Raw genomic sequence first — 25,059 nt, 5'->3', positions numbered from 1 at the left:
TTCTTTCTGCTGTGCCTAGCGAGACACATGCGCGTTGGATAAGAAGATTGCGATGTACGTGTTGTGTGTATAATTTATATTAGTACTTTATCTGATATTTTCAAAAGTCAGCAGTCCAGTATACAAAGCATTGAATGAAAAACTGCTGCCAAAACCACATTTCTAAAAGAATGAAACTATTCAAACTGATACGATTTTTTCAAAATAGATAAAATTAAAAAAATATCTGATGTGTACACCACATGACTTCCTTGTACGAAATATTAAATTATACACATTTTTTCTTGCATTTCATTTAAACGTATTGGATTGAATTAAATCTACTTCGTCGACAGCGCATAAACAATAATAGAATAAATGTATATTTTAAAATTCACTCTATTTGTTTACCATAGCGACACTCTGGCGCTAGGTTCACTTAACAGTATTATTATATTTAGTTCATATTATAACTCAGAATGCACAAAATTTATATCATTTAAAGAATTATCTAATCGTTGCCACATCTTCTGTTCAAATACTATAATGAAGCTAGAACGATGTATAAAAGAAATTAAGCAAACACAACAAAAAAGAAACAGTTTTTCGCAGACAATTGAGTATTTATCATTCAATTAATTCAGTTTTCACTTCGCGACAAAGCAAAAATACATAAAAACTCAAAATATTTGTATTAAAATTTACGAAGTAAATCTTAAAGGCTTATTTCCTCGAACAAATTCCCGAAAGGATTAAGCATGATTTCATTCGCAATAATAAATGAAGGCGTTATCTTTGTTGTTGCGAAGCTAAGTTTCTCTAGGTTGGCAACAAAGCCACTATCCTGCTGTTTCAAACAAATGTAAACAAGCAGTGGCCGCCATCAAAAAAATTATTAGGCTTAGCGGCACTTAAACAACTTTGAAATTGTTGATAATTTTAAAAATATTGCATACAGATTTAATAAAGGCATAAAAACCTTAACCGGATGATAAGAACAACATAATTCAATCATTTTTAAAGCAAAACATGTACAATTTACAAACATATAAGAGTAAAGAAACTGAGATCACTGAGCCGGGTACAGAGTGGATATATATATAAATATATTTATATACGTTTGGTGCGGGCGATTGCAACCAAAATACGAGGTGCACATCTACATGTTATAGCAGTCCTATATACAAAATTTCAACGTTCTGAGGCTACTCGTTTTTGAGTTATGTGAGATACGTACGTACATACGTTCGTACAGACGCCACGAAAAATTCTCTTCAGAATTAATTTTAAAGCAGTTTTATAATTTTTTTGAAGGAAAAGAGTATTTTATTCTGTCCTTACGTACAGATATCACGCAAAGACATCGTTAAATTTCATTCGATAGCGGTCAAAATGGATATTTTCGTTGAAATATGCTGCCTGTAACTTTTCGCGATTACAATACTTCCTTTTTACTTCGTACAAGGAAGTAAAAATAGTAACTTACGCGCAACACGAACGAAAGACACAGACAGACTCTTTCTTTTATTATATGTAAAGATTTGTATTTGAGGTGTTATAATATAATCTGAATTTTTGTATTGTGCCTCCCTCTGCTATTTAAACAAATCTTTGGTATTAATATAATATAACGTTTTCCTTTCCAATTACCACTTATGTAAATTAAAATGTTCTGTGGCCCACCTTACTCTTTTCCCCTTCGACAACAATTTTTTCAACATACGTATACTTATATTTTTTTAACAAGTATATTTACAGTTTTAAATTATAAGTGCACTGGTTTTAAAAATCCATTAATAATAACAGTATACTTATATTTTGGAAACACGTTGTAGAGTTATTAGGATTCTTGAAGAAGAAACACGAAAAATGGGCAATGCCCTTACCAGGACTCGAACCTCTCGAATATGCGCCGAGTACGCTACCAATTACACCACGAAGGCATGCAGGAAGGAGAGAGAAAATATACCTTATATATTTCCCCATAAGGACGACTGGGGATTAGGTGACCCAATCGCCAAATCCTGGTGGTGAAGAATCATCATTCACCACCTTTTAGTTCGGGCGCCACTGTACAGTCATTAGGATTTTTGAAATAGGAAACACGAAACATGGGCCTTACTTATAGTGACCAATTCCAGTGTTATGCATTTCCTTAAGTTTTCACAAAAAATGTCGCACGAATTAACATATTAGCGTTGCCAGTTGAAATGAAACACTTTTGTAATGTTGTGAAAAAGTGAAAATTACAGGAATCGAACATAAGCATTGCCATTATGTAATGGTTGACGAGCATCCTTCTGACGAGCTTCGATCTGAGTCCATTACAATGTGAACACTCAGGTCATTTGCAGAAGCAAATAACATTAATCTACCAGTGCGATCACATTATCTGTTCTGATTTTTTTGGCTATTTCGATTGAAAGAGATTTAAGGGATGATAGAACTCGGGGGGGGGGATAGATTAAAGACTCCGAAACTAAAGTGCGAGAAATTGGAAGATCTAGTTCGCTCAAATCTGGCCTTGAGAAGTGATGCGGGAGGGAAGAGAGGGAGGATACAGTTTCGCAAGATGCTTGTAACACTCTGTTTAATACTCAGACTTGTTCGTGCGTGAATGGACACATTGTTATCGACGAGAAAAAAAAAAAAAAGAAAATTCTATGATCCCCCCTCAAGGCAAAGCATAAACATTGCGCAAGCGCCGGAGGTTATCGTAAATTGCCAAATGGAACTGAAAATGGATTATTCATTCCTCAGAAGTTTTTTTTATACAAGATCCAGAGATTCGAAGAGAATGAAAAGTCTGTTAATACAGTAGAGAACTTTTCGTAAAGATATGCACTAATCCCTACAATTATATTCTTAACTGGCAACACTGTTATTAACGCTTCTTAGGAAAAAAAAAAAAAAAAACCTCTCTGGCTGTCGTAATCGAACTTTTTTTTTGGGGGGGGAGAAATTAAAACTGCTTTAAAATGAATTTCTGAACAAAACAATAGGACTAAAAGGGAGGAAAGAGGATTTTTGTGATTGGATGAAAGTAATGTAAATTAAGAATCGTAAATTCTTTTACTCTTTGTTTCAACCTACGATGGAAGCTTAGCTTGAAGCCATTTTTGCATAGATTTCTAGAAAGTATCCATTTTTTTACCCTGATAAAAAAAATAAAAAGATACTGACAAAAATTTTTTTTTCAGTTCCGTTTTTAGTGGCGCATTATTATCAGTATAAAAAAATTTACTTGTATTATTAGATACAAAAGCCATATAGGGACGTTATCATCAAGAAAATCAATCAAGTAAGTGACATGGACCTTATAAGAGATAGACTAACCCAGTAAGCGAGGCGCGCGTCACCGACATGTTGGCAAGAAAGAGTAGGGACGATCTGGTTTACTTTAACATTGAAATCTATGGCGTTCGTATCACATAACTATTTTTAATTATTAAATGGGATACGTTGTATAGTGATGAGATTATGAAAGCCACAGTTTTTTCCAAATAGGATATAATATATCTCGTTAAAGCACTTTTTACTGCATTTCGCGCATTATTTTCACGCGTAGTTCTTGTACAAACATCTTTACTTTGGTAAAATGGTAAAAACTCTAAGCACAAAATTTATGAACTTAATTTCGCGTAAAAATAAAGTAAAATGAAATAAGATTGATAGTATGTGGTGCTTCCAAGTAAATTACAAACAAGATCTGATAATTTTTTTTAAATTTAATGAACATTTTCAGGCAGTGGTTTTCAAAACTATAATAACATTACAAAACGATTATTTATTTGATTATATCATCATTAAATTATTAAGATTAAAGTGGATTATTTATTTTAGTAATTTATAAAATTTAGAGCGTAAAATTTTCTCAGTGTAATGAAGGGAAAAAAAGGATAAAATAAAATCTAGAAGCACTCAGATTTTATATTACGCCCAAAAGGAACCTTTTTTTAAAGTTTTGTGTGTTACCTATATTTATTGAATATCATGTTCTTCGCCCGTAAACCACATACATTTGAAAACAGCATATCTTTAGAATTTCCACACTAGAGATAAAACTGTTATTTTCCGTACAGTGCTCGCTCTGAATTCGTTGAGTTTGTTAATCAAAAATTCGTTAAAGTTTTACAAAATATGAAATAGATTAAAACAAATTCGAAATTCGACCGTCCACACGCTCATGTTCGGGTGGAGGATTACATTATTCAAAATTTGATGGCTCTAGATACTGTCGCTTTTGTCACAGTCCGAGAAACATACATTTATTCATGCAGATTCTTCATTATTTAATTTCTTCACATATAATACAAGGCGATAATATTTGGTAACAACAAGTTGCAAGGAGATACGGACATTTATAGTAAAACAGCGCAAAATGCCGCTTCGAAACTAACAGCCTTTCTAGGCTACCGTCCCCTTGGGCTAATAAATTAAATTAACAGTAAATAAAAAAAAATCTTATGCAGAACTAAAAATAAATTTAAAAAAATAATCACTATAAAATACAAGCAAAATTAATTATTACGGTTAAATACAATTTTAATATTAGAATTAAATGTATAAAAATTAAGGAGTCAAAAGTGTTTATCGCTATTGATGTATTATGAAATATAATTGAAATGAAATTCCTTTATAGAAATTGTGCTATAATACTCATCTGTAATTTTAAAAAAGCAGCACAATTTAGACTTTTAAACAAAACTTTCAAAAATTCGGTTTTAAATATTTTAGTATTTTTTACATATATACACCAATAAAAAGCATAAAAATTGCAAGAGAAAATTGCTTGTTTGAAATTTTCTATTAGTTCAGATTTAAAATATTATTTTCTAAAAGAAGTAGTTACAAACGTCCTTACAGCATAGGAAAAGCTAAAAAAATATCCAGCACTGAAAGCATGCAATAGCTTTATAATTATTTGGAACGTTAATTATACTTGATAAATATGCTAAATTTTAAAAATCAATCTCAATTTCAAAAATAAAAATATGGAGAAATTCTAATTTGTGAAATGAGGCGCTACAACCAGCTTTTTCTTGACAATTATACACGCTGCAATAGGCAAACACTGTTAAATTTCTGCAAGTCGTCCCTACTCCTCCGGATGTGATCAAAGTGACAACCGAGAACGCCTCAGACGAGGAGAAAACCCATTTGGGTTAGTCTATTTCTTATAAGGTCCATAGTAAGTGATATGTGACGTCATCATCGTCTAAAGTGACGTCTTTATCATTGCACATTTTAGAAAGCCCGACGCTGTTGAAAATTATTATTACCGTTAAATTATAAGCTTAATGAAATTAATTTCTTATTAAATACTATCAAATGCAATAGCATCAATATATAGCAACCTTTTAGAAACTATTTTAAATAATGAAAGAAATTCTAATCCTTTAAATGCCAGTTTACAGCCAAAGTAAAAAAATATTGATAAAAAAAATATTTTTATACCTTCAAACAAATAGGACAAACATTGCCAAAACCAAGGGTTCTCTACAAAGGACTTCGTATAAGTTACTTCGTATTCGTTACTTCCTTAAGGAAGTAAAAAATTTGAGATATCTAATTCACTGGTGCAGAATGCTCCAAATTTGTTAAATATGAGAAAATTCACTAAAATTGGAAAATTTGTTTACAAAAATTGAATAAAAAATAATAAAATAAAAAATAGTTAGGCCCAAAGGGGCGTTTTTTTAACGTTTTGTATGTTACCTTTATTTATTAAATATTACGTTCTTTGAATTATTGGGAACGTGTGTACTTGTATTGAACTTGTTTTGTGAACTTGTGTATTAAATATTAAGTCCTTCCCACAGAGCAATTACCATAAAATTCAATTCAACAGCAATATCACAAAATAAACGTGGCCATGTTGTCCAACTTTCTCTTATTTTTATTCACAATACATCTCATACATAGACAAACATACTAGACTGAAATATAATCCAAGTATAATTAATCAAGTAATCCCAGAAAAAGAATAAAGAATAAACTAACCTAGTAAGAATAACAAAAAATATCCGTTGCATTCCGAATTCTAAATATTTCGTTACATAAACATATATCGCAAGGCCTGCCGGTAAAAAGGTATCAGACGATTGCAAACGCACGATCACACGATCATTTTATTTTCAACAATTTCAAAAGTGAATCGCCGCAAAACGCCAAAACGAAATTAATAGCCTTCTTGGGCAAATTGCCTCTTTTTGGGGTAACAAATTCAAAATTCGGGCTTCCAAGTGCCTATGTTCGGCTGGAGGACTAAGTTATTCAAAATTTGAAGGCTGTAGATACCGTCGTCACAATACTAGAAACGTTCATGCAGATTCTTCAATTTCTTTAAATATAATACATGGCGATAATATTTAGTTGCAACAGTTTGAAAAGCAAATTGACGCAAAATGCCATTTTTGATATAAATAGCCGTTCTGGGCTAACGCCCTTTGGGCTAAAAATCCAAAATTTGAAAGCCCTATTTAATAATCAAAAGGTTTTGCGTTTGTAAGCTAAATGAGCATTAGAACAGTTTTCTAATTAATAAATTCACATGCACATTATGACTACAGAAATTAGGCTTAAGTTTTTCAGTCAATTTCAGCTACCAATTCAATTTTGAAACTACAAACATAACTACTAGAAAAGGTTACTTACACATCCTAGCTTGCTTTCTCTAAAAGAATATCTGCTTAAGTTAAGAATTTTAAATTGAAGCTATTGCTTTATGCAGTTGATGGACTACTGCGCATTCAAAACTGAACAGCGTGTCAGAACGACAGCCATTTCTTCCCACACGGCCATTACCGGCGAAAATGTAGGCAACTTTCTGCTCTCTAAAATGAAGTTTCATCTTTTAAAAGTATCGTTTTGAGAGCATTTCAGGCATTCAGAGAAACGTAACGAGGGATTCAAACAGCATTCTAACAGCTGCACTTCTGAAGACATTTAAAAGTTCTTTAAACATGTCTAGAGATATAAAAATTTTAAGGAAAGTATGTAGAAGAGAATGCAGAGACAAAATTATTTCCTTTTCAAAACTCGATATTTTAAACATTTACTTCTAAAATGTTAGTAAATGTATTGCATATTTTAAGGAATGAAAAAAGTGTGACGTGTTTAAGAACATAAATATTAATGCACATTTAATACATTTTTTCCTCGTCGGATTTGTATATATATGTTCGTAATATGCACAATAACAAAATCCAAAAACAGAACTGTTTTAAGAAAACCTACGATATTCGAAATGAAATATTAAACGAATTTTACAAACCATTTAAATACTATACTGAAAATCTGGTTGGACCTCCAACTCATGTTTCATTTACATTGCACATTTATTTCCCGCCAAAAATAATTTTAGAATTTACAGATTTCTGTTCGATAATTACATGTCGTAAAATTAATTATGTGAGATTTCAAAGCGCTTCGAAAACATTAAAGAGTTTCAGTTTCCTTTAAAGTATCTGATTCTTCTGTTTTATACTGCGCAATAGATGTAAGTTTCAATCAAGAATGAATGAAAGAATAAAAGAATGAAAGAAAATAGTTTTAAATGTAATTAGTTATATAGAGGAGTTTGTATAAATTGGATGGCTGGTTCCTTTATATGGTATTTCTCCCACCTTCTTAGCGTGCCTTCGTGGTGTAGTGGTTCTGCACACTAGGCCGGTATTCCAGAGGTCCGTGGTTCGATTCCCGGCGAAGGCACTTGCTCATTTTTCATCTTGCCTGCTTCCAGAAAATACCTAATGTCTCTACACCTTTCTTTTATACGGGCATGATTCTCGCATAATGATATTGCCATAAAATGACACCATAAATTCGTAATTTCAATTTATATATTGCAACTATTTGAGCTCGAGATATCAATTCATCGCGAAATGGTATAATTAATTTAAATGAATTTAAAAGATAAAAATCTTAACTAATGTAGTGTGAGCTGAACTGTATTTGATTAACAATAAAGTGCGATACTATACTCGTGTGGATAATTAACAAAATTTGCAAATTATATCTATTTTTGCGAAAAGTATTGAACTAAAGTACTAATTATGCCACCGAAGAATTATGCAAATATTCAGAGTCGATTAGGTAAATGTACACTGCGCATAAAAAAGCGGGGGGGGGGGCCAGTTCTATATCTTCCGTCCCATTGGGCTGACTGAGGAAATTGAACTTGCATTTTTCATGTCTCGAAAGCGCGACTTACGATATATATTAGATTTATATATAGCATCATTCTAACATTTGAGACAAAATCGGACTTTTCTGAAATGACATGCCAATTTTTTTCCATATTCGATTCTAGGCTCAAATTATGCCAAACTGTTTATAAAAATCGCACTTTTTAAAAAATTAGCTCGCAAAATTTTAGCTCCTCAATGTTAATTGAATTTGATATATATTTATTAATCTCTGTTTTTTTTAAATTGAACTTACTTGATTCCTTCTTCCAGAATTCGAAATTTAGGCTTAATTCAAATATAATTCGCAGATTTTTTATAATCTATTTGTAAAATTTCTATTTTTAAATATTTTTTATAAATTTTTCGAAAAACGTTTTGTTATAACTTATAAAATTTTTAACGTTGTCTTAAAGTAGATGTATTTCTAGGCACACCTGCAAAAAGTTAGTTTTTTATTCAAACTTTTCTAAGATGTACATGAATTTACATATTGGAGGGTTTTGAAATTTGGCATCTTGTTTTTGAGCGATAAGAACGCCAAATATGGCTTACGCACTTTGTTAAAATCACTTGGAAGTATGAACGATGGATTTTTTTCGCTCGTCTGCAATGAAAGAAAAAATCTGATGTGTACACCACATGTCTTCCTTGTACGGAATATTAAATTATACGCATTTTTTCTTGCATTTTATTTAAACTTATGAGATTGAATTAAACCTACTTCGCCGACAGCGCATAAACCACAATAGAATAAATGCATTCTTTGAAATTCACTTTGTTTACCATAGCGACACTCTGGCGCTAGGTTTACTTAACAGTATTATATTTCGTTCATATTATAACTCAGAATGCACAAAATGTATATCATTTAAAGAATTATCTAATTGTTGCCCCATGTTCTATTCAAATACTATAATAAAGCTAGAACTATGTATAAAAGAAATTAAGCAAATAAAACAAAAAAGAAACAGTTTTTCACAGACGATTAAGTATTTCTCATTCAATTTATTCAGTTCTTACTTCGCGAGAAGGCAAAAATACATAAAAACTCAAAATATCTATATTAAAAATTACGAAGTAAATCTCAAACACTTATTTCCTCGAAAAAATTCCAGAAAGGATTAAGCATGATTTAATTGGCAATAATAAATGAAGGCGTTACCTTTGTTGTTGCGAAGCTAAGTTTCTCTAGATTGGCAACAAATCCACTATTCTGCTGTTTCAAATGTAAATAATCAATGGCCGGCATAAAAAAAAGGCTTAGCAGCACTTAAACAACTTTAAAATTGCTGATAATTCTATAAATATTGCATACTGATTTACTAAAGGCATAAAAACCTTAACCGGAAGATAACAACAACATAATTCAATCATTTTTAAAGCAAAAAATGTACAATTTACAAACATATAAGAGTAAAGAAACTGAGATTACTGAGCCGGGTAATAGAGTGGATATATATATAAATACATTTATATACGTTTGGTGCGGCCGATTGCAACCAAAATACGAGGAAAAATCTACATGTTATAGCAGTTCTATATACAAAATTTCAACGTTCTGAGGCTACTCGTTTTTGAGTTATGCGAGATACGTACGTACGCACGTACGTACGTACGTACGTACATACGTTCGTACAGACGCCACGAAAAATTCTCTTCAGAATTCATTTTAAAGCAGTTTTATAATTTTTTTGGAGGAAACGAGTCTTTTATTCTGTCCTTACGTACAGATATCACGCAAAAACATCGTTAAATTGCATTCGATAGCGGTTAAAATGGATATTTTCGTTGAAATATGCTGCCTGAAACATTTCGCGATTACAATACTTCCTTTTTACTTCGTACAAGGAAGTAAAAAAAGGAAAACAGGTTGCTATAAATTAAGAAGTTCGCCAAGTAAATTATTCTTGGCGAAAACAGAAAAAAATACGCCAAGATAAATTTTTGAATTTCGCACCAAATTTTACAAAATTTAATATTTAGGCATAATTTGAGTCGTAGGATCGAAATATGGAAAACAATTGGCATGTCATTTCAGAAAAAGTCCGATTTTGTGTCAAAACACCTATGTTAGAGTTATGCTATATATAGATGTAATATATATTCTAAGTTCCGCTTTCGAGACATGAAAAACACAATTTGAATTTCGTCGTTTGGCCCAGTAGAGGGGGAAAAAGGGGGGACAGTTATAAAACTGTTATAGAACCCTTTTTTTTCGCAGCGAAGCTGTGACTGTTTTTGCGTAGCTGTGACTGTGGACGGAACATAAGCCTACAAGGGGTTTTCGGCCATTTGTGAGTTTGTACTAATCCACGACATTCGCCGTGTTTGTATTTTGAAGGGGTGCTATAGATGGTGGTGGACGTGGTGCTATACTAATTAACCGTTTGATAAGGGGATAGTGCCCACGTCCTCCGTTCTCTCTCTCGCGCGCAAAAGTTGGACAAATTTTATAAGGTATCACGCAAAATGAGTAGCCTCAAGTGTATGGATGACGGAATGAGATGGAGAATTGTTGCTAGATTGGAAGTAGTCGAATCATAAGCGCAAGTGTCTATAGAGCTCAATATAAAGCCCACTGCCGTCTTCAATTTGTGAAAACAGTTTCAGAACACTATATCCATATTGCGAAGACTGGACCAAGTCGACCAAGATCCACAACGACGAACGAGGATCGTTATTTGTCATTTTCATCCCTGCGACCAAGATCTGCTTCAGCTTCCATCTGAGCTGCATGCTGTCACTGAGACCCGGTCTACAATTGCCTAAAGGCTTCGTCAAATAGGGCTGTGTGGCAGAAAACCTGGTGTTTGCGTCCCGCTCTCTGCAGCATACAAGAGAACGTCTAACATGGTCCAGACAACATACGCCTTGGACCAGACTTTAGTGGAGAATCATATCTTTTACTACAAATGAGTCGAGATTCAGTCTAGAGAACCTACCTTTTTGGCCTACCTGTATCTGGAGAGAGCATGGAGGAAGATACCACTCCTCCCTCATCAGGGAAAAGGATCATTATGGTGGTGGAGGTGTCATGGTTTGGGCAGGCTTTATATTGGACGGCCGCACACCCTTGCCTACGTTTGACCAAAAGCTTCCTGACTACTATGAAGTACAGCAAGGAGGGTTTAGAACTCTATATTCAGTTTTCTAAAGTTGCAGTTGGTCCTTGGTTTTTAATGGACAAAAGCGCTGGTACATATAGGGTTTAGCTGGTCAACGATTAACTGGAAACTGAGGATATACGCTATATGGATTGGGCAGCAAGATCTCATGACCTTAACGCTATAGAGTAAGTCCTATGTCTGGGAAGCTTTTGGGAAAGCAATTCATCTCGCCATTCCCCTCCGACAACCATCTCGAATTGAAAACTACTCTGTGGAGTGGGATCACCTACCACAAGGACACCTCAATTGCCTCACGTCCAGTTTGCTGTGACGCTGCGCAACCAGTTTAGCTGTGAGAGGGGACGGTGCCTCATATTAGAATCACTTTCAGTTTAATATCACAACCTGTATTTTGGACATCCCTGCACTATGAACTTTATCCTATACTCATTCGCACATAAAATGACTTCTGTATGGTACAGCATCTCTTTCTCTATTATAAATATATATTCGAACCAAATTTCATCAAAATCTGTACATTACTTTTTCAGAAATTCGACATAATACACGAATCATCTTAATTTCGCACACGACTATAGTAAGAGCAGAAAAACAGCCATGAAAGCTGTTTGGAACATAAATGCAAAAATACAGGGAGTCCTTTAGATGTGAAACTTCCTGAGACCGACACCAGGTGCGTATGTTTAAGTACGCGTTGTGTTGTTATTGTTGTAAACCAAACGATATTTGCAATTGAAAGTTACCCTACCCAGGAAGAATTCATGACTAGACTTATTTCTTTCCCTCTCTTCTTCACCCCATCTACATTTTCTGTGTGTGTGATAAATGTATTTCTTGACAGCTTTTTTCTAGGAGAAAAATAATAAAAGGCTTTTTTCCCAAAACGGGCCATCTATCTTCGAACTGTATCATAAATATCACGTATGCAAATATTGCAACAATAGAAATTTAAATGCATAAAAAAGTATTAAATTGTTTAAATTGCTCAAATTTCATTTCTCAAAATACAGTAGAGTTCTATTTATCTGAACAAACTGGGGCAAAGTGATTTTGGTAGAACTTTTTTCGGATAACTCACGGTCAGCTTTATTTTCATAAAAAAATGGAAATGGCTTATTTTTGACTCTATGATTTCAGACAATAATATTACGTTTGAATATATTTAGAATAAAATACACTTTAAAATTTCCAATTTAATCTTATTAGTCCAAATCCCTGAAGGACTATTAATTTCGTTTTGGTATTTTGCGTCGAAAACATTAGAAGGGTGCATTATTTTTCAAATCGTTGCCGCCATATATTATCTCCCTGTCTTACATTGAAAGAAATTAGAAATTAAATAATGAAGAATCTGCATAAATGTATGTATGTTTCTCGCATTGTGATAAAGCAACGGTAACACTGTACGGGGGAAAAAATTATCTCCAGCGCGCGAGGCTCTGTATCAGAAATTCTAAAGATATGCTCATTTTAAAATTAATTTGCGATATTGCTGTTGAACTGAATTTTATAGTTTGAGTACGTAGAACATGATATTCAATAAATAAACGTAACACATAAAACGTTAAAAAAAGCCTTTTTGAACGTAATTTAAAATCTGAAACCTTCAGATTTTATATCCAGTTAAATGTGTTTTTTTGGGGGGGGTATTTATGTCATATTAATTATATAATATGAATTTTTACTAATTAAAAAAACGAAAAAAAAGAATTAAAATAACGAGAGGCTTAGATAAGTGGGATTTAGCAACTTTCCTTACTCTGTCTTGGACTTCAAAATCTTCATTCCTCACAGCATGAGGGAGAAAAAATCTGATGCGTACACCACATGACTTCCTTGTATTGGAATATTAAATTATACGCATTTTTTCTTGCATTTCATTTAAACTTATTGGATTGAATTAAATCTACTTCGCCAACAGCGCATAAACCACAATAGAATAAATACATTCTTTAAAATTCACTCTAGTATTTGTTTACCATAGCGACACTCTGGCGCTAGATTCACTTAACTGTATTAATAATTATATAACAGTTAACTTATATAATAAATACATAACGGAAACTAAGTTAACTGTTATATAATCCAATAATTATATAACAGTTAACATATATATTTTGTTCATATTATAACTCATAATGCACAAAATTTATATCATTTAAAGAATAGAATTATCTAATCGTTGCCACATGTTCTATTCAAATACTATAATAAAGCTAGAACGATGTATAAAAGAAATTAAGCAAACAAAACAAAAAAGAATCAGTTTTTCACAGACGATTGAGTATTTCTCATTCAATTAATTCAGTTCTCACTTCGCGAGAAGGCAAAAATACATATGAACTATAGATATATAAATCAAAATATCTATATTAAAAATTACGAAGTAAATCTTAAACATTTATTTCCTCGAAAAAATTCCAGAAAGGATTAAGCATGATTTAATTGGCAATAATAAATGAATGCGTTATCTTTGTTGTTGCGAAGCTAAGTTTCTCTAGATTGGCAACAAATCCACTAGTCTCCTGTTTCAAATGTAAACATCAATGGCCGCCATTAAAAACAGGCTTAGCGGCACTTAGACAACTTTAAAATTGTTGATAATTCTAAAAATATTGCATACGGATTTACTAAAGGCATAAAAACCCTAACCGGAAGATAAAAACAACATAATACAATCATTTTTAAAGCAAAAAATGTACAATTTACAAACATATAAGAGTAAAGAAACTGAGATCACTGAGCCGGGTAACAGAGTGGATATATATATATAAATATATTTATATACGTTTGGTGCGGCCAATTGCAACTAAAATACGAGGTGCGCATCTACATGTTTTAGCAGTCCTATATACGAAATTTCAACGTTCTGAGGCTACTCGTTTTTGAGTTATGCGAGATACGTACGTAAGTTCGTACACGAAAAATTCTCTTCAGAATGCAGGAATGCAGAATTGCACGAAAAATTCTCTTCAGAATTAATTTTAAAGCAGTTTTATAATTTTTTTGAAGGAAAAGAGTATTTTATTCTGTACTTATCTACAGATATCACGCAAAAACATCGTTAAATTGCATTCAATAGCGGTCAAAATGGATATTTTTGTTGAAATATGCTGCCTGAAACTTTTCGCGATTACAATACTTCCTTTTTACTTCGTACGAGGAAGTAAAAATAGTTTACGATGAGCAAAGTTTTTAATTCAGAATCTATAAAATTTTAAAATAAGAAAATTCTTTCTGAAATTTTTGGATATATTCCTGGCACGTTACATTACGCCACTATGGAAATATCAACACTCGCTTTAGCAAACGTTGGCACTGTGCGAAACATTAAGTGCTTAATATATCTTACATACGTTTCACGCATAACCATTCTTCAAAGTGTTGCCATTCGGCAAAATACAAGATTTTTTAATTTATCTTTCGAATTTATTGTCTCTGTGTTGGTTTAACATAATGGGTTATTTGAAAGCTATAAACGCGTTTCTCAAAATCTTAATCCTTATCTTTATTTTTAATAACAAATCTAATTGATATAAATTAAAATAAATTAAAGTACTGTAGTATTATAATTAATCACAGATCTTTCTAATATTACGTACTTAGTACAGAATAGTCTGGTTTTCTTAAAATAAAACCATTATGTACTAGGTCTGCTTAATAATATTCCGTGTCTGCTTAAAAATGTTAATCTAATGATTTCAAGCTGCTATGGCATTGAAAAACAGTTACTATGTAGAGTCATTAGGATTTCTGAAGTAGGAAACATGAAAAATGAGCAATACTCTCGCGACTCGAATCTAAGAATCTTATCTTAAGGACTCGAATACGGCGCCGAATGTGCTACCGTTACACAAAGAAGGCATGCAGAAAGAAAGGGAGAAATTTCTCCCCCTTTTAAACGGCGATTGAGAATTAGAGAACCCAGACGCCAAATCTTGGAGGTGAAGAATCATCATCCACCACCTTTTAGTTCAGGCTCCACTGTTTTAAGTTCTTAGGTTTCTTTTTAAAGCAGAAGACATGAAAAATGAGAAATGCTCGCGTCGGGACTCGAACCTGGACCTCTCCAATACGTGTCGAGTATGCTACCGTTACACTTCGAAAGCATGCAGAAAGGAAGAAGAAAATACCCTATAAGTACTAAAAACTACCTTTGAGATTTTGCGATATGCTATTATTTATACTAATTTTGTGAGGGCATGAAAACACTTTTTATAAATACTTTGTGTTATTATTTTTAATTTCGAATAGCATTGCTAAAATGTCTGGCCCACAAATTCAGGAAACGCTAGCTGCATTTCTATATATTTTCTACTATTTTCTAAGATGATAACAGACTAACCTAATGTTAATGCGTAATGTGTGATAATTGCATTTCAATGCATTTGGTACTCTTTTCGAACACGATATCAGACTAACCTAATGTTAATGTGTAATGTGTGAATGTATGGAGAATGCAAACGGAATGCATTCAGACAGGGTATGTAAAGAAAGTTTATTCAAAGGTGCTTTTCATAAGTTTTAACTAACTAAAGAGAAGTTTCCAGCGTTTCTAGAACATTCCCTATTTACGATATCTCGTACTTACTTACCACCAACTCAGCTGCTCTACCGCCTGTAATATGACTTACACCATTTGTACTGAATTGGAGCATTCTATTCTCGTTAGGCCCAGCCAAAAATCTCTAAGAAATATTAAAACTTGTGTAGGAATTTATAAAGTTATTTCGGAAGATGGGTATTGTGACCTGTGGTTATTAAAGAGAACCTATCAAGACTTTGACTGTGCTGGAAGAACGTATGTGTTTGAGAAAATAAGTGTTTCTGTATAAGACACAGTCGCTGAACACTGGTAGCTCGGTCCGAGGTTCGAATCCCGCAAACGGGCTGGCTGTGTGGGTGTTTTCGTGGTTTTTCCCATGTGCAACGTGTATACGAGCCAGTTTCCCTTAGAAAGTCCTCCACGAAGACATTCCTACCCTTAGGCAGATAGCCCTCGAGGCTTCGCTGTAATTGAATAATCCCTAACCCCTTGTATAAGACACACAAAAAGTAAAATAAGAATAACACTTCATAATTGCTCGCCTATCAAACCAAATAAAAATCACTAATTTTAAAAGGGGGGAACGTTCGCATTAAGAAAAGTTCCATTCGTATTTTTTCCTAATAAATACCTTTTAAATTTAAAAGTAAAAGCAAGTTTATCAGAAGGAATAGAAAGATTTTATTGTGGTCGTCAGTAAATATTAAGTTTTGTATATGGCCCTTGGCATATTTTTGTAAAGCAATGCGGCCTTTGGCGTATCTTTATTGGGCCGATGCGGCTCAAGCTCTTTAAATTTGCACAGCCTCGCTGTAAACTGTATAACGATTCAAACCAATCATATGAATTTTTATAACACGAACTGCATTTGAATCCAGGCAAATTAAATTCTGAGACAAAAGGAAGACGTTCATAATAAGATTTATATTTTAAGAATGGACAAAACTTTAGAAGACACCAATGAAAATCCATCCCCCCCCCCAAAAAAAAAAAAAAAAATCTAAGAAAGCTAGTCAAATTTCTTGCACCGGGTGGTTTCAATGACGACTGCATTTTCAATCTTTGGAACCTTTAATTCTATCTTTACCCCATTTTTGTGTATGAAATGTTACAGAAACAATTCAACTTTGAAACACTCATTTCTTTATTTATTGTACCGAATTCATATGGAAATAACTTGTTGCCCTTCATAATCTCTCCATCCGACGCCTTGGCACCCCTGCCTCCCTCGCGTAACATTCGTTCCCACACGGGCTCAAGAATTATAACAAATAGCTGAAGAAGTTTGGTAAGGTTAACGATGTTAGCTCAGCCCACAAGGCTTCGTCGCTCCGAGAACGAGAGAGAGAAGGATAGATAGATAGGTGATGATAATAAGGCTGTAAACAAGCATCGGAGGAAGAAAGTGTGTCATCCACGTGCTGGCAAGAGTGGTTCGATGCAACACCAGACACTTCGAGCAATTGAAGCTGGAACAACAAAGAACTCGCTTCATGAGCGTTAAAAAAATCTTTCGTAAATGTAATGGTGTAATAGTCTGTATGCGAAATATGCTTCGTGTGAATTATAACAAATGTTTTTATCGTGGCTGTTGCTGTTTCCTTTTAGCAAAAGGGAGATTGTTTCGCTTTTCTGTTACTGGACAAAAATGATATAATCACATGGTCATAACACTTCGAAATTTCTTCCAATAATTTTACATTACCTCAGATTTTTCCCTATAGACTTACCATTTTAATAAACACCCGAAATTGTGGTAAACTCTTGGAGATTTCCTTTATTTAATCCTCAAAACAGAAATTCCATCAGGAAATTATAATTATGTACGAAATGTAGAACGGGTTTCAAATGGAAGAAAAACACGGCAATGTAAAATTCAAAATTATGCAAAAAAAGTAACCTTAATTGGAAGTATATTTTTAATAAAACTCTATCGAATTCCAGGATGATCAGATATAGGACCCTGTTCTTCAGAAGCCAAAACAAATTCTGCAAATTTTGGCAAAAATATTTTTACTCCGAAGAAAAAGAACCCGTGTCTGATCGTCCTCGAAGTCGATAGAGTTATGTTAATAAATTAAGAAAACTTTTGATTTTTGCTTGGTTTAAAAACCATAACGTATTGCTTTCGTAACAATAAAAAACGAAATATTAGCTCATATTCCTTTTAATTAAAGCTCATATGAATTCTTTCACTAATTTTAGGTGTTGATCACAAATCAGAATCAAATAATGCAATGTTTGCCAACCTTTTTTGCGCTATGCCCCACCTAAGACTTTCTAAAATTCTTATGTCCCCTCAATTAAAAACTAAAAAAAAAAAGTGTTATGTATAAAATATTATGTAAATGTAGACTAAAACTGCACATTTAAAAATGAATGGCACATTTACCTCACCGCAAAAAACATACCTTTTTCATTTGGCAAACTTTTGTGGAAAATGATGCTTCTAAAACTGAAATTAATAAAAATTACCAATTGAATTTAGATACCATTTATATATCATTTATATTTATACAGTGTATATATATTTTTAAAACAACGAGACTTTTACAATAATTTAATGGACGCTTATGTCAAATTAACACCACCGGTGAATATTGAATGTTACAGCGAAACACTGCAGAAACTGAGATCTCGGCACTAAGCACAAATAGAGCGAAATGCTTAGTTCTGGCCCAGTATGACCAGTAGTTGAACTCTAACATCTAACAATAAAATTACGGCTATAACATTGTACAGACATTAGGTATTTGTTGGAAGCAGGAGAGATATGGTCACTTTATTTAACCTGTTCCGCCAAACTAAGTTAATGGCACTACAGGGTTAGGAAGTCATCCTAATCATTGCTAGCAATCTGACGGTTAGGCCGCCTTTCTACGTTTTACATTAATCTGTAGTTTCTTGGATATAATTATTTTCATTCACTTGCTTCATTATCTTTAAGATGTCCTTGTTGCAGTCCGTGAACAGTCCATGTCAGCGGCCATATTGGTTGTGGTTTTTGTGTGCTCCGTTAAAAGTGCTAAAATCTTGGTAATTATACCACTTGTGTTTGTGAAAATGTGATTCTTCCATGGATTACCAGTTCTGGTTGCGATTTGTGGTGTTTCTCTGCGAAGAAGGGAAATCTCCGAGGATAGGAAGACTTTTAAAATTGTTGCTGTCCGCCGCCTTCATTTGCATATTCTGAGTAAGCATTGTCTCTCAAGGTTTTTATATACTGTGCTAATAACTTTTGAGTATAAAATAGGCTTTTATATGTGTTTCTCTACCTAGTTATTGAAAATCGTGACTTTGGTACATGTATGAAAAATGTTATTTGCATTTGTAATTCTCAGTAAGCGTTAGGCTTAGTGTCGTTGACATGTTGACACCAGGAATTTGGTGCACCACTAAAGTCTTTCTGCCCTAAGAAGCAGGAAAGATGAAAAATTAACAACGCCTTCGCCGGGAATCGAACCACGGACCTCTCAATTACGCGCTGAGCATGCAGGCCACTACACCACGCCAAGAAGGTGGGAGAAATACCTTATAACATAGTGGACTGAAGTTCCTTGTACTGGGGGTTTATCCAGCTCGAGTAGCGAATAAGAGTAGCCATACGGTTACCCATACGGTAGCCATACGGTTAAACTCTGAACGAGTCCATTTTCGAATTGCCCCCCTTTAACAATCGAATAGCTCTCGTGTGGGGCGTGTCCCCCACCTTGGGAAACACTGGTTTAACGTATCAACTAATTGCTACTCATGTGCTGTGCAAGAAGGTATTTTTGTACCAAGAATCATTTTTTAAATAAATTTTCTTAGCCGTACTGAAAATAAAATAACAAATTACTAACTTAACTGGCAATAGCCTTTTAATTTCTGATTTTATTTGCCTATGTCGCCATTGAAAGAATCTATACTGAGGCACTTTCGTCTGTAGTAATCTGCAATGCCATAAAGCTCTTGCCCAATCGCTGTTTTAAGATTCAAACAAAGAATTCCGAGCATATTTGTAAGCCGTGGTGAAGCACGCACCACATCTTCCCTGCTCTCGCTACGTAAGCATGTACTTAACCGCTTGGCAACTTCGTCTATTGTAACAATATAATTTGCATATATAAAATTGTAGCGCGCTTATAGTTTCATTATACCAATCAAGAAGATACCCCTAGTGTTGTACCAATCAAGAAAATTTATGTTACGAAATTCGTCGTCCAGAAATAAAATGATGCTTTAACTATCAAGCTAGTTGTGCTTTTCCAAAGTCCCAGACATCTACGTAACAGTTTCAGGCTATCTTCTATCCTGCAGCCTACTCGTGTGCGAGCTATCTATCATCATCCCAATCACTAAGCTAAGTAATTGGTTTCACCATCTAATCATTTCTTTCATCTAGAACCACATTATTGTATACGAATGTTATTTGACGCTGTCAATAAAATAATTACGTCATCATCTTGAGAATACCCTACAAAAATTCAATTTCTTTAATAAATTAATTGATTAATCATTACCTTTTTTTAATTTTAGCCGAAAATTACTCTCTCCTTCCAGCTAATTGTTTGTTGGTGGTGATGTGCCGGTTCAATGTTTTTCCAACTCAGCCTAGACAGTGTTTTTCCAATCTCAGCCTGAAACAGAAATTTCCTCTGACCGCCATTTTCAACTTTGCTTTCGTTTTCCATCCCTTCGCATAAATGCAAAGGAGGGTGAGTATATGGTGAGTCCATTCTTTTTATTAAAAAACATGATTACATTTTAATTACATATGTCAGCTTTCTAGACTACTCCACAGTGGTGACTTATGGGTGGACCATTATCAGGGTTTAATCTGTAGATCGTGCAGGAACAACAGACTGCTTCAGCACAGATCTTCTACATACCTTTGCATTTGAACTTTATTATGGACCAATTTTAAATAAAATTTTTGTTTCCTTGTTAATTTGTTGTACTATTCTGTACCCGTTACGATAGTTCTTTTAAGACATATGTAAATACTCCAAAACATTCCCGTGATATTGTTTTAAACTGTTTGTTAGAAACTTTGAACATAGCCACTTTAGATAAACTCATACATCACCAATATGAGGAGATGTAGTAAATTTAGACATAATTCTTCATTTGAAATTAAATCGTAGAAGATCTGTGCTGAAGTTGAAGTTGTTGTTCCTGTTCTGTTGTTCCTGCACGACCTACAGATTGAACCCTGCTAATGGTCCACCCATATGTCACCACTGTGGAGTAGTCTAGAAAGATGACTATGTACGAGTAATTAAAATGTAATTAGACCGAATCCTATCGATCCTTGTCAGTGTTGTTGATCACAGTCTTTGGATCCGTAGAGTTCATCGCTGACCTACAGGTTAAAGGTCATTCAGACACAACTCAGATGGAAGCAGTGCATTAAATTTAGATAGATATTTAAATATAAATTAAATCGAAGCGCATGCGATGCTGTTGAAATGTGTTGATCACGAGAGAACTACTGGTTGAAACCACTTGGGTTCAACCTATGGCTCATCACTATGTGGCACAGCAATATATATTGAGACATGTATTAAAATTAAAATTAAATCGAAGCACACTGCAGCACGTCAAGACTTGTAGTCAGCATTGCCATTCAATGTCCGTTAAGGTCACCGGTGACTTATTGATTGAGAATCACTTGAAGTCAACTAATGAATGATAACGTGTTAGGCAGTGCAATAAATTAGATATATTTTATAATTAAATCGAAATACACCACTTTCAGCCGCCTAAACACTATAGTGCTTAGGGAAGCCTACTGCCATACCAAACGGCCCGGGTTCCAATCCCGGAGAACACATGGTTGTAACTCTCCGTCCCTTCATAGAAGGCAAAAGTGGTCACCTATTTGGTGCCTCCACAATAAATGGCCACCACTTCTGGCCTTAGGAGTAGCCAATGCTGAATAGACAAGTGCCCGTCATTGGATTAAAAAAAAAAACCTGGAGCTTTTCAGGACTGCTGGTTGCATGTGACCTGCAGACTAAAGATCACTTGAAGTCAATCCGTAAGTCACCACTGCGATTAGTTAAATATATTTGAATTAAAATTAATTCGATGCCCGGCAAAACTATTGGTCACAAGTGACTTTGATTGGCATTTATGACCTAGTCACGTAGAGTCAACAAACAAGTCATGAATGTGAGGTGGTGCAGTTAATTTGGATGGAGTTTTCAATTAAAATTATATGAAAGCACAATTGGACTCAAGAAGATTGTTAGTCATTGGCGATCTACATGTTGATAATCACTGTTAAGTTACCTATATGTTAACGGTCACCGCCAAGTATCATTAACTAATGAATTATTAGAATGAAGCTGTTAGTAAATTTAGATGGATTTAAAATGAAAATGGTGTGCCTAGCAGCAGTGCCTGCCTAGGCTGTTGATTACTAAAGGCAGACGGTCATGGTAGGTCATCCCGTAAGTCACCAAATCGTGAAGTGAAATAAGCTCGAATGAAGTTTAAAAATAAAAATAAACCTTATGAAATTATTACCCATCAATGCTGTTGGTAATCAATGACCTTCAGGTTAGTTATCGGTGACTTAAGCGCTGAGGTTACTGCTGTGACCGATAAATTATGGATATGGCGATCCACTCATGAAATGACTTATGTAAGGAAAAGCAGTAAACGTAGCTAAATATTAAAATTAAAAGAAAATGAAAGTAACGATTGACCACAATGAAAGAAAACTGCTGACTGTCACATCATGGTCACTTTGCAGCACTGACACGACATCCTTCCCAGATGTGACGCTCCGAAGATATTTTGACTTCGAAAATTTATTCGAAATTGGAGCGTCATCTCAGCGAAAAAGTCAAAATATCTGCCATACCAACAATCTAGGGCTGAAATGACAGACCGAACGGTATTAATGCTTTGCAGTTACTAGCAACAGTTATAAAAGATGTTAGTATTCTTACCGTTATAAATGGCATCTAGAAATATGTCCGTTGCATTGGGCACAAAAGTACATTGAAAGGCCGAAATTGGAGAACTGTGATCTTATATGGTGAATGTTAACACATATCAAATACGTTGGTAAAAGACCGAATATTTGGTTATATTCTTATAGATTCGAACCATCACCGGTTATGTCGACAAACACAGGTATTCTTTGGTTGAAGGTAGAAACAAAAAGACGAGAAAACAGACAGGTGTTGTGAAAGCAAGCGACTCTTGTGCAATCTAAAGTGTCGTAACAGTTTAAATTATTGCAATAAATAAGATTGTATAACGTCAATCACATAAGTTTGTTATTGGTGTTATTTTCTTTTCCCATTTTGAATGTACTGTTCGCTTTAAGTTCAACAGTTTAATTATTAATTCAACAGTTTTACGCGTGCTGTTATTAAGCTTGCTCCGATTCTGACATATATCAAAATATGTTTTAATAATAAAGTTGTAGAAACATTAGGTTATTTTGAAGCAGGGGATGTGAAAAATGCTCAACGCCTACCTTTACACTACGAAGACATGCAGAAAGGAGAGAGAAAATTCCTTATGAAGTACGATTTAAAAGCATAACAAAAATACTTTTGTTCAACATTCACCATCAGTGCATGGTGAATATCGACATTTGCCGATGTATGTACGAAATAAGGAAATCTAGCAAATATTTCGGAGATGCGAATATCAAGCGAGTATGTGAATAATGACATTCATCGAAGAATGTCAACATTTTCCAGATTTCGGTCTTTCACGGTAACGTTTCTCTAGACAAGGGTTTCTAAAATGCATTGGTTTCTAAAATTTTTCTGGAAAATTTAATTTTTTAAAAAATTTCATTTAATACTTGACTTTTACCTTGCTTATTTCTCTAAATACTTCATTATTGGTATTTTCTTTTTAGACCTTTAATTTTTAATTGCTAATTTCTCAAGGTACCACTTTATAGGTATTTCTTTTTGGACATTCTTCACTATGTATTTACTTTTGGTTTTGACTTTTACCCTTGCCTGCATGAATCACGAAACACGAATTGAATGATTGTAGAGTTAGGTTTGGAGGCAACTTCCACTTGATAAGTCTGTCTCCTGCCTGCTCAACAGTCATTGACTTATGTATTTTTTTTTAAAAAATTTAGATTAATTTTAATTTGCCAAATTGGTGAATTTATATTCATAGTTTGGTTTTGCACTTGATTTACTTATGCTATCTGAATTTAAATGATATTGTAGATTAGTTCGAAAATTAATTTTTTTAATTAGTTTAATTTTAAATTTGCTTTTTACGTATATACATGTTTGTTAAAATATATATATATATATATATATATATATATACACCTGGGTACTTCGTTTAGATACATTCTACTAACTTTATATTAGGAGATGGCCCACCATCGGCCGAGCGGTAAAGTCGCTGAACACTGGCAGTTCGGTCCGAGGTTCGAATCCCGCGAACGGCCTGGCTGCATGGGCGTTTTCGTGGTTTTCCCCATGTGTAACGTGTATACGAGCCAGTTTCCCTTAGAAAGTCATCCACGAAGGCATCCCTCCCTTTAGGCTGATAGCCCTCGAGGCTTTGCCATAATCACACACACACTTATATTAGGAGATAATATAATCAATATTACTTTAGTAAATATATATATATACAGTACAAAGTCCGTAATTCGGACGTCCATTATTCGGAATGATCTATAATCCGGACCACAAAGCCACAAACTTATGCATGCGCGTTTGATGCGCGCGTCCGCTACGCATGCGCGTAAAGCCAGTAAAGCGTTTACCCATGAGCGCTTCCGATAGTGAAGACAGTTACATTGAAAGAAATGTTTAATTAAGTAAACAAATAAATATTACGCTTCTTGTTTTGTAAATTTTAATACCCTTTGGATCATAATTTCTCTTTATTTCATAAATTACGGTTTCATATTTTTAATTGTATAATTTCTGCATGCCATCTTACCAGATTTATATTGATGATCTATAGTCCGGAAAACCGCCTAATCCGGAATCGGCGAAGTCCCGACGAGTCCGGATTACGGACTTTGTACTGTATGTATAAAAGCATAAATACGTCATGCACGCATGTAGAGTCATTAGGTTATTTTGATGTTGGAGACTTGAAAAATGAGCAATGAGCTCGCCGAGACTCGAACCTGGACCTCTCGTATACGCGCCAATTGTGCTAACCGTCACACCACGAACGTGCGCTGAAAGGAGGGAGAAAATACTCCAGGTTCCGGATC

At 34.0% G+C, this 25,059-nt stretch overlaps 1 protein-coding gene across 1 annotated transcript in view; it reads right to left on the bottom strand.

Moving 5' to 3' along the window:
- Positions 1-22,935, bottom strand: part of Ipk1 (Inositol phosphate kinase 1) — a 272,981-nt gene extending 250,046 nt beyond the window's left edge. The window contains exon 1 of the mRNA XM_085827577.1: positions 22,787-22,935. The gene's annotated coding sequence lies outside the window, so the exon portion shown is untranslated. The remainder of the gene's footprint in view (positions 1-22,786) is intronic.
- Between the last annotated feature and the right edge of the window lie 2,124 nt (positions 22,936-25,059).

This window comes from Stegodyphus dumicola, chromosome 12, assembly GCF_044657685.1.
Source record: "Stegodyphus dumicola isolate Sdum_Otavi_A_Nest chromosome 12, ASM4465768v1".
Taxonomy (NCBI): Eukaryota; Metazoa; Arthropoda; class Arachnida; order Araneae; family Eresidae; genus Stegodyphus; species Stegodyphus dumicola.
Note: the sequence above shows the minus strand (reverse complement) of the source record. Positions and strands in the feature narration are given on the sequence as shown.